The 14,338-nt window shown below is 36.5% G+C and overlaps 1 protein-coding gene across 1 annotated transcript in view; it reads right to left on the minus strand.

Annotated features, from left to right (window-relative positions):
- Positions 1-14,338, minus strand: part of LINGO2 (leucine rich repeat and Ig domain containing 2) — a 1,440,550-nt gene that overhangs the window by 575,390 nt on the left and 850,822 nt on the right. Inside the window, exon 4 of the mRNA XM_066257388.1 lies at positions 7,479-7,561. The gene's annotated coding sequence lies outside the window, so the exon portion shown is untranslated. The remainder of the gene's footprint in view (positions 1-7,478; positions 7,562-14,338) is intronic.

Raw genomic sequence — 14,338 nt, forward strand, 5'->3', positions numbered from 1 at the left:
CAAACCAATGACAAAGAAAAAATTCTCAAGGCAGCCAGGGAAAAGAAGAGTACAACATATAAAGGAAGGCCTATTAGATTATCATCAGATTTCTCAGCAGAAACTCTACAAGCTAGAAGACAGTGGACCCCAATATTTAAAGCCCTGAAAGAGAGGAACTTTCAGCCAAGAATACTATACCCATCAAAGCTATCCTTCAAGTATGAAGGAGATATAAAAACATTCACAAATACAGAAAAGATGAGAGAATTTATCAACAGAAAGCCCCCACTCCAGGAAATACTAAGGGGGGTTTTCCAACCAGATTCAAAGAACAAAAGAAAACAACACCACAAGTAACAGCTCCACCAAGAACACAATAAAACCAAACTTAAACTGTGACAACAAAGGAAAAAAAGGGGGGAGAGGATGGAGATTAACAGTAGCAAAGGATGATGAAGTGCAGAAATACTTATAAGATAGGGTACTACAATGAATACGGTAGGTACCCTTTTCATTACTTAATGGTAACCACCCTTAAAAAAACCACCACAAAAACACTTGACTTAAAAAAGGTAGCAACAGAGGAAAGAAGTATGGAACACAAACAAACAAAAACAAATGATAGAAAAACAAAAGAGAAGAATCAAACTAGATACAAAACTAACAGAAAGCAATTTATAAAATGGCAGTAGGGAACCCACAAGTGTCAATAATTACACTAAATGTAAATGGATTAAACTTACCAATAAAAAGACACAGAGTAGCAGAATGGATTAAAAAAGAAAATCCAACTATATGCTGCCTACAAGAAACACATCTAAGCAACAAGGATAAAAACAAATTCAAAGTGAAAGGCTGGAAAACAATACTCCAAGCAAACAACACCCAAAAAAAAGCAGGTGTAGCAATACTCATATCTAATAATGCTGACTACAAGACAGAAAAAGTACTCAGAGACAAAAATGGTCATTTCATAATGATTAAGGGGAAGTTGAATCAAGAAGACATAACAATCCTTAATATATATGCACCAAACCAAGGAGCACCAAAATATATAAGACAGCTACTTATTGACCTTAAAACAAAAACTAACAAAAATACAATCATACTTGGAGACCTCAATACACCGCTGACGGCTCTAGATCGGTCATCCAAACAGAGAATCAATAAAGATATAGTGGCCTTAAACGAAATACTAGAACACCTGGATATGATAGACATCTACAGGACACTTCATCCCAAAGCGACAGAGTATACATTTTTCTCTAGTGTACATGGAACATTCTCAAGAATTGACCATATGTTGGGCCACAAAGACAATATCAGCAAATTTAGAAAAATTGAAATTGTACCAAGCATATTTTCTGATCATAAAGCCTTGAAACTAGAATTCAACTGCAAAAAAGAGGGGGAAAAACCCACAAAAATGTGGAAACTAAACAACATACTTCTAAAAAATGAATGGGTCAAAGAAGAAATAAGTGCAGAAATCAAAAGATATATACAGACAAATGAAAATGAAAATACGACATATCAGAATCTCTGGGATGCAGCAAAAGCAGTAATAAGAGGAAAGTTCATATCACTTCAGGCCTATATGAACAAACAAGAGAGAGCCGAAGTAAACCACTTAACTTCACACCTTAAGGAACTAGAAAAAGAAGAACAAAGACAACCCAAAACCAGCCGAAGAAAGGAGATAATAAAAATCAGAGCAGAAATAAATGAAATAGAGAACAGAAAAACTATAGAAAAAATCAATAAAACAAGGAGCTGGTTCTTTGAAAAGATCAACAAAATTGACAAACCCTTGGCAAGACTCACCAAGGAAAAAAGACACAGGACTCAAATAAATAAAATCCAAAATGAAAGAGGAGAGATCACCACAGACATCATAGAAATACAAAGAATTATTGTAGAATACTATGAAAAATTATATGCCACCAAATACAACAATCTAGAAGAAATGCATAAATTCCTAGAACAATACAACCTTTCTAGACTGAGTCATTAAGAAGCAGAAAGCCTAAACAGACCAATCAGCAGGGAGGAAATAGAAAAAACTATTAAAAACCTCCCAAAAAATAAAAGTCCAGGCCCTGACGGTTATACTAGTGAATTCTATCAAACATTCAAAGAAGACTTGGTTCCTATTCTACTCAAAGTCTTCCAAAAAATTGAAGAAGAAGCAATACTTCCAAACACATTTTATGAGGCCAACATAACCCTCATACCAAAACCTGGCAAGGATGGCACAAAGAAAGAAAACTACAGACCAATATCTCTAATGAATACAGATGCTAAAATACTAAACAAAATACTGGCAAACCGAATACAACAACATATTAAAAAAATAATACATCATGATCAAGTGGGATTCATCCCAGAATCTCAAGGATGGTTCAACATACGCAAAACGGTTAACGTAATACACCATATCAACAAAACAAAGAACAAAAACCACATGATCTTATCAATAGATGCAGAAAAGGCTTTTGATAAAATACAACACAATTTTATGTTTAAGACTCTCAACAAAATGGGTATAGAAGGAAAATATCTCAACATGATAAAGGCCATATATGATAAACCATCAGCCAACATCCTATTAAATGGCATAAAACTGAGGACTTTCTACCTTAAATCAGGAACAAGACAGGGTTGTCCACTCTCTCCACTCTTATTCAACGTGGTGCTAGAAGTTCTGGCCAGAGCAATCAGACAAGACAAAGAAATAAAAGGCATCCATATCGGAAAAGAAGAAGTAAAGCTATCACTTTTTGCTGATGATATGATCCTATACATCGAAAACCCGAAGGACTCCACAAAAAGATTATTAGAAACAATAAACCAATACAATAAGGTCGCAGGATACAAAATTAACATACAAAAGTCCAGAGCCTTTCTATATGCCAACAATGAAATATTAGAAAACGAACTCAAAAAAGTAATCCCCTTCACGATTGCAACAAAAAAAATAAAATACCTAGGAATAAACATAACAAAGAACGGAAAGGACCTATATAATGAAAATTACAAAGCATTGTTAAGGGAAATCGAAAAAGATACAATGAGATGGAAAAATATTCCTTGTTCTTGGATAGGAAGAATAAATATAATCAAAATGGCCATATTACCCAAAGCAATATACAAATTTAATGCAATTCCCATCAAAATCCCTATGAGATTTTTTAAAGAAATGGAACAAAAAATCATCAGATTTATATGGAACTATAAAAAACCCCGAATAGCCAAAACAATCCTAAGGAAAAAGAATGAAGCTGGGGGCATTACAATACCTGACTTTAAACTATATTATAGGGCCACGATAATCAAAACAGCATGGTATTGGCAAAAAAATAGACACTCAGACCAATGGAACAGAATAGAAAGCCCAGAAATAAAACCACATATATATGGTCAAATAATCTTTGATAAAGGGGCCAACAACACACAATGGAGAAAAGAAAGCCTCTTCAACAAATGGTGTTGGGAAAACTGGAAAGCCACATGCAAAAGAATGAAACTCGACTACAGCCTGTCCCCGTGTACTAAAATTAATTCAAAATGGATCAAAGACCTAAATATAAGACCTGAAACAATAAAGTACATAGAAGAAGACATAGGTACTAAAATCATGGACCTGGGTTTTAAAGAACATTTTATGAACTTGACTCCAATGGCAAGAGAAGTGAAGGCAAAGATAAATGAATGGGACTACATCAGAATAAAAAGTTTTTGCTCAGCAAGAGAAAGTGATATCAAAATAAACAGACAGCCAACTATATGGGAACTGATATTTTCAAACAACAGCTCAGATAAGGGCCTAATATCCAAAATTTACAAAGAACTCATAAAACTCAACAACAAACAAACAAGCAATCCAATAAAAAAATGGGAAGAGGACATGAACAGACACTTCTCCCAGGAAGAGATACAAATGGCCAACAGATATATGAAAAGATGCTCAGCTTCATTAGTTATTAGAGAAATGCAAATCAAAACTACAATGAGATACCACCTCACTCCTGTTAGATTAGCTATTATCAACAAGACGGGTAATAGCAAATGTTGGAGAGGCTGTGGAGAAAAAGGAACCCTCATTCACTGTTGGTGCGACTGTAAAGTAGTACAACCATTATGGAGGAAAGTATGATGGTTCCTCAAAAAACTGCAAATAGAACTACCTTATGACCCAGCAATCCCTCTACTGGGTATATACCCCAAAACCTCAGAAACATTGATACGTGAAGACACATGTAGCCCCATGTTCATTGCAGCACTGTTCACAGTGGCCAAGACATGGAAACAACCAAAAAGCCCTTCAATAGAAGACTGGATAAAGAAGATGTGGCACATATACACTATGGGATACTACTCAGCCATAAGAAATGATGACATCAGATCATTTACAGCAAAATGGTGGGATCTTGATAACATTATAAGGAGTGAAATAAGCAAATCAGAAAAAAACAAGAACTACATAATTCCATACATTGGTGGAACATAAAAATGAGACTAAGAGACATGGACAAGAGTGTGGTGGTTACCAAGGGTGGGGGGGGAGGGAGGACATGGGAGGGAGGGAGGGAGAGAGTTAGGGGGAGGGGGAGGGGCACAGAGAACTAGATAGAGGGTGGCGGAGGACAATCTGACTTTGGGCGAGGGGTTTGCAACATAATTTGATGACAAAATAACCTAGACATGTTTTCTTTGAATATATTTACCCTGATTTATTAATGTCATCCCATTACCATTAATAAAAATTTATTTAAAAAATAAATAAATAAATAAATAAAATAAAAATAGAAAATAAAAAACCGATCTTGAAAAAGTCTTTCAATAATATATCACATGCAAAAAATTTCAAGTATTGATTTCATACATATAAATCTAAAATAAATCATTTCCATAAGCTTCAAAATTTTTATGTCAGTGGTTTCATATAACTCTTTAAAAATGTTTTGTTATTGCCATTTTTTTGGCACATGTTTTCTGTGAACAGTTTGGACTTTGATCTCCTTGTCCCTTAAAACACAAAACAGATTTCTAGCTATCTGCTGAGGTGGTATGAAGTAATAGATACAAAAAGACCTGGACTACAGCTAGAACATCTGGGACTGGATGCTCAGTTTGCCTCATGCCTTCACTCTCTCAGTGTGGTATGGTTACTGTCTAGTCTATGGGCTAGGGCCACTCTGCAAATGTTAATTGAGATAAGCACAATAATGGAAAGAAAGCATTAGAAACTTTTAAACTCCTTCCATAGAGCAACTTTATGCCTGTAGAAAAAATAATAAATAATAAAAAATGTGGAGTAGTATATATGGTATATGCTTTAAATCATTTTATTTCTCAAATAAATAATTTTCAGTAATTTCACAAACACATCCTGTCTGCAATGGATTAAAAATACACTGACCTTTAACCACAGAACTTGAGAAGCATTGAGCTATAAGCCATCCAGTGATCCAATTAACCTTTGAGGACCTCAATTTCTCCATCTGTAAAATTGTAAGTAATGATCCCTATCTTGTCTTCTACACAGAGTGTGTGAATACTAAATAAGTAATTTTGTTTAGTATTTGTAAACTGTAACACCTAAGATACAGTGATACCTCAGTTTTCGTCAATAACCCATCTGAAAACAATCAGTGAAATCCGAAACTGATGAAAACTGGGGAAATTATTTCTATATTAATCAATATAAATTCAATTATTATACACAGTAATCACTTACATGTAATTGTAATATTAACACTCTCAATCAATAAAATAAAAGCACAAAATCACTGGAAAGCAATGGAATTGTTTGGCTAAATGCATGGGGTGATGCTCACACAATAAGAAATAACACTACACTGAGCAGGAGAATGCATGGGTCATCCTTTGTTATCACAAAATTATCAGTGAGGTCACGTGGGCACATCAACAAAATCCGAAACAAATTTTTCATGAAAAAATCGATGAAAACCACCCTGGCTGGTTGACTCAGTGGTAGAGTGTTTGCCCTACATGTGGAAGATCCAGTTGGATTCCCAGCCAGGGCATATAGGAGAAGCACCCATCTGCTTCTCCACCTTTCCCCTTCTCCTTTTTCTCTGTCTCTCTCTTCCCCTCCCACAGCCAAAGCTCTATGGCAGGGGTCCCCAAACTATGGCCCGCAGGCTGCATGCAGCCCCCTGAGGCCATTTATCCGGCCCCTGCCATACTTCCGGAAGGGGCATCTCTTTGATTGGTGGTCAGTGAGAGGAGCACATTGACCATCTCATTAGCCAAAAGCAGGCCCATAGTTCCCATTGAAATACTGGTCAGTTTGTTGATTTAAATTTACTTGTTCTTTATTTTAAATATTGTATTTGTTCCCATTTTTTTTTTTTACTTTAAAATAAGATATGTGCAGTGTGCATAGGGATTTGTTCATAGTTTTTTTTATAGTCCGGCCCTCCAATGGTCTGAGAGACAGTGAACTGGCCCCCTGTGCAAAAAGTTTGGGGACCCCTGCTCTATGGAGCAGAGTAGGCCCGGGTGCTGAAGATGGCTCCATGACCTCCGCCTCAGGCACTAGAATGGCTCCAGTCATAACAGAGCAACGCCCCAGATGGGTAGAGCATCGCCCCCTGGTGGGCATGCCAGGTGGATCCCAGTTGGGCGCATGCGAGAGTCTCTCTACCTTTCCATTTCTCACTTCCAAAAAATACAAAAAAAAAAATCAACAAAAATTAAAACCAATAAAAACCAAAGTAAATGAAAACTGATGCATTATTGTACATAGTTATAGTCTAACTAATAATCATTTGTAAATAGTATGGCATCTCAGCTAACAACAGGTTATCATTTTTAGATATCCAATACATGTTTGTTGACTTCATGAATTCATATAAAAACAAAAACTCTGGCATCAGACAGAACTACACTCAAACAACTGTCTCAGAGAGCAGTGCGTGATTTAAAGGCAAATCAAAAAATTTGTCAATAGCACAGTTTTTTCATCTGGAAAATGAGAGTAGCAATAGTTCCTACGTCTAAGGGTTGTATTCAATAAAATAGTTCATTAAGGTATTTAGTATTTAATACTTGGCACATGGGAAAATTTAGCAAATACCAGACTAATATTTTTATGTTCTTTTTCTATGCTAAGGAAACTACTCAGTTGTTTATATGCAATATTTTAGTTTTTCAAAAAACTGAACAAGATAATTATTATAATCTTCTTTTTAAGATAAAGAAACTAAGACTCAAAGAATTAAATAACGTTCACAAAGTCAAATAGCTACTTTAAATCCATGCCCATCTATAACAGAATCAGTAGCTTTTCCCACAGAATACCACCACCCTAAGGTCTTCTAAGTAATGACAATGACTTTCATAGGCATTTTCCTTTTGGAAGCACTCTCATTTTTGTTTGTAAATTCTAAGACTTTGTTGTGTAAGAAAAAGATCAACAGACCTAATGACATAGAAAATGATAGCTTTGGATGACTTTTTCCACTTACCAGTTTGACTTGGGGTCCTCATGCTGATGGTGGCCACTTCCAGCATTTCGGTCTGGGTCTCTTTGCATGACTTTATTTCAAGCCTACCAAAAAAATGTAAAAAGAAAAATGACTCTTGCTTTTAGAAGTATTTCTTTACATTATTGACAACAATAATGATTCAAATTTACACAGCACCTGTTTTATAAGCTCTTTAAAGAAACAAGAGGGATTAACTAACTTCACATATTTAGGCTTTTGCATCTTGAAAGCAAGTACATTATCACGTCTATTTTGGAATTGTGAGAACATGACAAACTATCACCCAGGCATTTACTAAATTATTTTCTTCTTTATTAAATAGATAATGAATGAAACTCATGTTCAAATACATTCATATATTTAGAGATTTTTCAACCTTCAAATACAGAAGGCAAAATAATTGTTATAATGTAGTTGTTTGCGGAGGAGAAAAGAGACCTGAAAGAGAAAATATCTTTGCTTTCTCAATAAACCTGTCATTTCAAAGATTAAAATCCAACAGTGAAGTCAATGTGCAAGTCATAGATTATTCCTGGGTTCTCAGTATTGAATAATTAAATGAGTCTGAAAAGCTGTTATCAAAAATACTTATGGTCTATTTACATAGGAAAGTTTAAATACAATCAATTAAAAGATTGAATCTACTGTTGCAGTAATTGTAATGTTGAAATGAAAAGAAAATATTGTTTTTAGAATTAGAATATGACTTTTTACTGTCATGATGACTCTCTTCCTTTTAATTCTACTTCCCAACTCAACCTCTTCTCTATAATACAATGTATAAAAAAAAGAGAAAAGGATAAAGGAGAGAGAAAAGTATGCTAACAAACAACAGTAAAATGTTATTCTAAGATAGTTTTCATTAACTCAGAATTAGTGTAATTAAATTAAATTAAATTAAATGCTTTCTTTTCTTTTTTTAATTAAAATATATTTTACATATGGCACTGTGCCAGTTAAAAGTGTACAACATCTTAATTTGACACTGATGCATTCTTAAAAATGAAAAATGTCAACCTCTTTCCTTTAAACCTCAAATTTACATACCATATTACCTTTTTTTTTTTTGTATTTTTCTGAAGTTGGAAACAGGGAGGCAGTCAGACAGACTCCCGCATGCGCCCGACCAGGATCCACCCAGCATGCCTACCAGGGGGCGATGCTCTGCCCATCTTCAGCATAGCTCTGTTGCAACCAGAGCCATTCTAGCGCCTGAGGCAGAGGATACAGAGCCATCCTCAGCGCCCGGGCCAACTTTGCTCCAATGGAGCCTTGGCTGTGGGAGGGGAAGAGAAAGACAGAGAGGAAGGAGAGGGGGAGGGGTGGAGAAGCAGATGGGCGCTTCTCCTGTGTGCCCTGGCCGGGAACCAAACCCGGGACTCCTGAACGCCAGGCCGACGCTCTACCACTGAGCCAACCGGCGAGGGCCCAGATTACTTTTTTGACATTGCTGTTACTGTGACCAATAATAATGACAATCATTATTTTGTGGTTTACAGTGTATCAGGAACTGTTCTTATCACTTTATTGGAATTATCCAAATTAATATTTACATCAACCCTATAAGGTAGGTATAATTAACCTCTTTTTAAAGATGAGAAAACTGAGGCACTGTTTAATGAAATCATTTAAGATTCACTGCTAGTAATCAATAGAGTAGGAGTTGCACCTTCCCCAGAGCCCATTATCTTAATCTCCAAGGTATCTACTGCCTTTTAAACTTACTGCAAACTGGAACTCTTGCTTGTCCCCAGGTACCTTTCTAGGTCTTCTTTCACTTTGTAAGAATTTGGCCTGTCAGCTTTGTATTCAAAGCCAGAAATGTGAGGATCTCCTTAGTAACTTCCTTTTCCATGATAATATGTAGTGTATTAGCTAGAAGCCACACAGCTCTTTTTGCCAGTTCACTATCCACCACCTAGAATATAGCAAAAGCCTTCTACACATTCTCACTGGTTTTACTCATGACCTCTTCTACAATCTGTCACTCACATTATAGCCAGGGTAGACTTTGTATAGTATAAATCATTTTACTACCCTGCTTAACATTGTTCAATGGCTTTCTATAGACTGCACTGGGAATTATCTAATTATTTTATCATGTGTTACAAGCCATGACACAAACTGGCTACAACCTACCTTTGAAATACTATCTTACACAGTGTTCTCTCATTTTAATTGGCAACCAGATACTTTTTCCCTAATAAACAGTGGTGTCCAGCATCTAAGGGTTTAGCTTTCCAGGACATCAAAACCTGGAAGTGCTGTATTTAGATCCCTTACACGCTTTAGGCCTCAATTCAAGTCTCCTTCCCATAGAGGTAATTTCTGACACTCAAAGTGTCCTCTAAAACAGTGGTCTCCAACCCCCGGGCTATGGACCGCTACCGGTCCATGGGCCATTTGGTACTGGTCTGCAGAGAAAGAAAAAATAACTTACATTATTTCTGTTTTATTTATATTTAAGTCTGAACAATGTTTTATTTTTTTAAAATGACCAGATTTCCTCTGTTACATCTGTCTAAGACCCACTCTTTTTTTTTTTTTTTTTTTTTTTCCCTGAAGCTTGAAACGGGGAGGCAGTCAGACAGACTTCCGCATGCGCCCAACCGGGATCCACCCGGCACGCCCACCAGGGGGCATTGCTCTGTCGCGACCAGAGCCACTCTAGTGCCTGGGGCAGAGGCCAAGGAGCCATCCCCAGCGCCCGGGCCATCTTTTGCTCCAATGGAGCCTTGGCTGCGGGAGGGGAAGAGAGAGACAGAGAGGAAGGAGAGGGGGAGGGGTGGAGAAGCAGATGGGTGACTCTCCTGTGTGCCCTGGCCGGGAATCGAACCCGGGACTTCCACACGCCAGGCCGACGCTCTACCACTGAGCCAACCGGCCAGGGCCAAGACTCACTCTTGACGCTTGTCTCGGTCACGTGATACATTTATCCATCTCACCCTAAAGGCTGGTCTGTGAAAATATTTTCTGACATTAAACCGGTCCGTGGCCCAAAAAAGGTTGGGGACCACTGCCCTAAAACACTTTTAAGTTGTTTGTTTAGTTCTCTATTATCTCTCTTCTTGGAATGTGGGATCCATAAGGATAGGAACTAAGCTACTAATAAGGAGAACTTAAAATTTTCTGCTTTACGAATATACAATATGAATAAATGAATAGATGTTAAAGCATATTCTAAATAATTATTTTTCCTTGGTTTTATTTATTCTTAAAAGGAAGACAATAGAATCTTAGATTTAAAAAATCAGTAAATAGAATACCATAAAAATATTATGCTTTTTCTTTTTCTTTTTTAATTTAGTGAGAGGAGGAGAGGCAGAGACAGACTCCTGCATGCGCCCTGACCAGGATTCACCCAGAAAGTCCACTGACGCTCTGCTAATGTGGGGCCCTTGCTTTGTTGCAACCAGAGCCATTTTTTATTGCCTAAGGCAGAGATCATGAAGTCATCCTCAGTGCCTGGTGCCAATTTACTCCAATCCAGCCATGGCTGTAGGAGAGGAAGAGAGAGAGAGTGAGAAGAGAAAGAAAGAGAGAAGGGAGAGGGAGGGGTGGAGAAGCAGATGAGTGCCTTTTCTGTGTGCCCTGACCGGGATTCAAATCTGGGACATCCACATGCCTACACTCTACCACTGAGACAACTGGCCAGGGCAAAAAAAATCATGTTTTCAAACTTCTTCATATATATCTGCTCTTTTGAGATGTTAAAACAATATTTATTAGGAAAAAATAATTTATTTACATATTTTCTTAACAAGAAGTACAGTAAATATCATAACTGTATCTTTTTGGCTCTATGAGCATCACCATGGCGTGGCAAGCACAAGCACCTTAAGAAAAGTGGCAGAATGGTAGCCAAAAAGAAAGTGGTTGATCCATGTTCTAAGGTGAAAGCTCCAGCTATGTTCTGTGTAAGAAATATTAGAAAAACAATAGTCATGAGAACTCAAGGAAACAAAACTGTGTCTGAAGATCTTAAGGGTCATGTTTTGAAGATAGCCTAGCTGATCTGCAGAATGATGAAGTTGCATTTAAAAAAAATTCATGCTAATTACTGACAATGGTCAGGGCGAACACTGCCTAACTAATTTCCACAGCAGGCACCTTATACCCATGACAAATTATATTCCATGATCAAAAAATGGCAGACTGTGACTGAAGCTCATGTTGATGTCAAGACTATCAATGGTTATTTGCTTTGTCTATTTTGTGCTGGTTTTACTTAAAAAAATATCATTTTTATAAGACCTCAGCATCAACAAGACTGTCAAATTCAACAGAAGATGAGGAAAGTCATGACCCAAGAGGCACAGACAAATCACTTGAATGGAGTGCTCAATAAATTTTTTCCAGATAGCATTCAAAAGGACATAAAAAAATCATGTCAATCTATTCATTTGCTTCATGATGACTTTACTAAAAAAGACAAAATGTGGAAGAAGTCTAAGTCTGAATTGATGTAGGTAGTTCTGAAAAAGCTACTGAGGATAAGACAGGTGCTAAAATTGGATGAGCTAATGGATATAAGCTCCCAGTCAAAGAATCTGTTTAAAATTCAAGCTCTTAATGGTATAAAAAAATTTTATTATTAAAAGGGGAAAGAAGACCATAACTATGTATTAGTTTACATTATATTTTGAAAGTGTTTCAACTGTAACATTCTCAGTAAAGCATGCAGTGGGCAATAGGTGATACACATACAGTGGTGGGATTCAGCTGGTTCACACCAGTTCGGCAAAACCAATGCCTAATTTTTTGTTGAGTTTGGCTAACTGGTTGTTAAAATAGCACTTTTAATCAGGGTTCTTTCCAAGGTAGGTGCCTGAGCAGCCGCTCAATGTGCAAATCATAAATTTACATTCCTTATTTTTTTTTTAACATTCATCTGCGCAACAGTGTATTCTAAGCACCTGTAGTAATGTTTATTCCATCCGTAAGTAAAAAAAAAAAAAAATGCAAGTGAGGACATCAATCAAGAAGTAATATGGAGACTGTGGTGATGCTGTAAATAAAGTATCTATCTGGAATCTGAAGTCACCAGATCAAAACCCTGGCCTTGCCTGGTCAAGGCACATATGAGAGTTGATGCTTCCTGCTCCTCTCCCTTCTCTCTTTCTCTCTCTCTTCTCTCTCTCTCTAAAATGAATAAATAAAAATCTTTAAAAAAAGAAATATGAAAATATCTTAAATAACAATTTTATATTTTGTCAGGTATTATTTAATATTTTTTCTTTAATATTTTTAAACTCTTTCTTATAACATAATCTAGTTTTGTATACCTCTTTAATTGTTTCTATTTAAGTATTAAATGCATGAAATAAACTACCTTTTGGTGTTCTTTTTTATATACTTAAAATGGTCATTAGGGCAGAGAACCAGTTGTTAAATTATTTGAATCCCACCACTGTATACATATACAACTAATTTTGGATATTTGCATGAACTTTTGTGAGTTTGCATAGGCCAGGGTCAAATATTTAGAGATCTTTAAATCACCATGTCCTCAGGCCTGACCTGTGGTGGCGCAGTGGGATAAAGTGTCGACCTGGAACACTGAGGTCGCCGGTTCGAAACCTTGAGCTTTCCTGGTCAAGGCACATATGGGAGTTGATGGTTCCTGCTCCTCCCCCTTCTCTCTCTCTCTGTCTCTCTTTCTCACTCCTCTCTCTCTAAAAAAATCAATAAATAAAATATATAAAAAAAACGAATAAATTACCATGTCCTCTTTGTAGCTCTGATCCATGCAGGCCTAAGGGAAAACAGCACTGAAGTAGTTTGTATAATTGAGTCACTGGTATTATGTTACAGAGCATACTTTCATTTAACTCACACAAAACAACAACTTGTAAAGAATCTATTAGTTATACAATAGTATGTTTCTTTCCTAACTGAATTATTTTGCTAATATACATGCAATATCACTAAGATGTTTCTGGGGTTTTTTGCATGTGTTCCCCTCCTCCCTTTGATGTGATTTAGAACAGTGGTTATTAAATCTAAAGTGTACATGATTTACGTGGTATTTATATGCATATTAATCAAACTGCTGATGTTTGATTCAGTAGGTGTAGAGCCACACTCAAGAGTCTGTATTTATCAAAAGCTTAGGGTTTGGTGATGGTGCTGATCCAATGACCACACTTTGTGTGACAAGAATTCAGATGATTTCAATATGTATTTGAATAATTCACAGCATGTGTGTATGCATTTTTCATTTGCAAAATATTATTATAATTATTACTAGTAAAGAATGTTTTTAAGTGAGAGGAGGGGAGATAGTGAGGCAGTCTCCTACATGCTCCCTAACTGGGATTTACTCAGCAACCGCACCTGGGATCGATGCTCATGTACTGAGCTATTTTTAGCTCCTGAGTCTGATGCCCTTTACTAACTGAGCTACCCTCGGTGCCTTGAGGCCACTGGCTATAGGAGGAGAAGAGAGCAAGAAGGGGGAGGTGGAGGGGAGAGAAGCAGATGGTTGCATCTCCTGTGTGTCCTGACCAGGAATTGAACCCGGGATGTCCATATGCCAATTTGTGCTCTATTCACTGAGCTACCGGCCAGGATCTGTTTCTAAACTTACATTTTTCTTTTCCAGAAAAGTGGCATTACTATGAGATTAGCAATACTAGGTAAGCAGTTAGCAAATCTTATACATTTCTGCTTTTGCTTATTTTGTAATTTATCAATAATTCAGAATAAAAGTTTTCTTCTTTGAAAATAAGCATGTATGTTGACATAACTTTATTCAGTCTTCTTTGATTTTAATAATTCATAAAATAAATGAAATATTTTACTTTTTGTCACTGGCTAATAAGATTTTAAGTGATATT

Source organism: Saccopteryx bilineata, chromosome 2, assembly GCF_036850765.1.
Source record: "Saccopteryx bilineata isolate mSacBil1 chromosome 2, mSacBil1_pri_phased_curated, whole genome shotgun sequence".
In the NCBI taxonomy this organism is placed as follows: domain Eukaryota; kingdom Metazoa; phylum Chordata; class Mammalia; order Chiroptera; family Emballonuridae; genus Saccopteryx; species Saccopteryx bilineata.